Source organism: Chenopodium quinoa, unplaced genomic scaffold (assembly GCF_001683475.1).
Source record: "Chenopodium quinoa cultivar QQ74 unplaced genomic scaffold, ASM168347v1, whole genome shotgun sequence".
NCBI classification, from domain to species: domain Eukaryota; kingdom Viridiplantae; phylum Streptophyta; class Magnoliopsida; order Caryophyllales; family Amaranthaceae; genus Chenopodium; species Chenopodium quinoa.
Genome location: NW_018744589.1, coordinates 283,168 through 285,557, shown reverse-complemented (window position 1 = coordinate 285,557; position 2,390 = coordinate 283,168).

The window sequence follows — 2,390 nt, the reverse complement described above, 5'->3', positions numbered from 1 at the left end:
GTAGGTTGTAGATGGTCCGCTTGTCCCCGAACGTGGGCTGTAAATGGTTCGCTTGTCCCTGAACGTGGGCTGTAAATGGTTGTAAATGGTCCGCTTGTCCCCGGACATGGGTTGTAAATGGTCCGATTGTCCCCGGACGTGGGCTGGTTGTAAATGGTCCGCTTTTCCCCGGACGTGGGCTGTAGATGGTCCGCTTGTCCCCGGACGTGGGCTGTAGATGAGACCTGCAAAAATAAATTTTCCAATGGACTCGTATATATTGTGATTGACTTAACCACTGACTTGACCAAGTTTGACTTGATGTGACATTACATGTGTATGACTTGTGAGTGTGTGTGTGTATACGTGTGTGTGTAGACACAAGCAAATGAAGATGCAAAAGCAAAAAATTTCCGTCAATTTTTGTCATGAGTGGAGGGTACCGACTTTCTCCCGAAAAAGAAAGATGTGAAAACTAAACTTTTATTTTTGAACTTCCCTCGATGAGAAAATTTTGAAAAATTTCTTTTTAAAATTTCCGTTAAGAAAAGACGCGAAAAAAGGAAAGAAGTATTGAACTTCCTTGTTGAGCAAGACAAAATGAATCGCATGGATTGAATTGCTTTTCTTGAAAGTAACGTATGCATGATGCATGTCCTTAGGCCAGGAGGCTAAGGACAATTACATCATGTGACACGATGAATGAACTTAGGTCATGGAGCTAAGCATCATATATGGTGTAAAGAAACGATCTTGAACGTCACTTAGGTCTGGAAGCTAAGCACGTATACAGATGAAGTGATTATTGCATAATGAACGTTGCTTAGGTCAAGGAGCTAAGCACGATATGCTTTGTATGATTAAAAATCATTGATATATAAATGTTTCTCAGCACATTATGCGATGCATGAAATAATGAATATTGCTCAAGTCAGGAAGCTAAGAAAGTATACAATGTTTCTTCTAATGAATGTTATCTTTAAATATGATGAAACATGCATAGTGTTGAAACAAGATTTCATGATAAAAGGCTCTTAAATGGAAGGATGATTGATATGGATATGGATGTGTGAGTGAAGTGTGTGAATGTGATACTAAGGATGGCTGCAAGGGTTATGGTGATGGAAATAGATGTGAGAAGAGTCAAAGATGATGACTCTTTAGGCTGGGTAGGCTAAATGATGTGGGTTCAAGCCCCCAAATCTAGATCTAAATGGGTAGGGGTAAGCATTGGATATTCTTTGACTCGATCAGCATGGATATGAATATGAATGTGGATATGAATGTGAATGTGGATATGAATGTGAATGTGGATATGAATGTGAATGTGGTCGCACCTCGATGTGAGGTTGCCTACGTATCCGTTAGGAATCAGGCCAACGTAGCTCTAACCGAACTTTGCAAAAGTGTTTGTACACCATAAAGAGGTCTTTCAAGGGTTGTAAGGTGGTTAAGATGAAGGTTTAAGGAAGAAAGGGGTACAAGGCTCAAGACCTGAGAGAATCCCCAAGATGTGTAATTGTGAATTTGAAAATTTTGAATTTTGCAAGTTTATTTTCAATTTTTTTTTGATTTTTTTTTTCTTTTGAATCAATGTAGGCAATCTCAGATCATGCGGTCCATCACTCACTTAGCATTCATGTTTCTCAGGCACGGTACCAAGCACTCGATGAGAGACGCAATTTGAGACGTGTTCATAACAAAGACATTGGAACACTTGCCCTTAGACATTGTTTTATTGTTGCTTTGCTACTTTTTTTTGCTTGCTTTTTGAAAGTTATACAATTACACACCTTCCAATCCCAAGGTTAAGTGAATATGGGTTGAATAAAAAAGGTCAATCATTAGACGAGGCTCAAAATGGTTGATGAAGAAATGGAATGTGAGAATGAGTGAATGAAAAATGCTATGGTCGAGATGTAAAGGAAATTTGCTCATTTTATTAATGGAAAAGGTTAACGAAATACATGAGACATATAAAAATTTGAAATGGAAAACCTATGCTAGACATGAATGGAGGAATGGAGATGAATGACAAAAAAGAAATCAAGAAATCTTACACAAAGGATCTGATGTGCGCCTTGTGTTCATTACTTCTTGCCGCCTGGGGGGACAGGAAGTTTGTTTGCATCCACCAAGTCTTGAATGACGTCCTTCAAATTCCAACATTGCTCAGTAGTGTGGCCCCTTCCTTGATGGTACTTGCAATGGGCATTGGGATTCCATTTGGCGCTCCTTTCTTCAAGTTTTGGCTCTGAAAATGGCCCAATAGGTGTGATCAAGCCTTGACTGTAGAGGCGATCAAAGGCCGCATCATAAGTCATTCCTAAAGGAGTGTAACTTCTTTTCTTCTTGGGCAATGGAGCAACAAGAGCTAACACTTCATTGAGATCAACTTGGCTTATATTGTT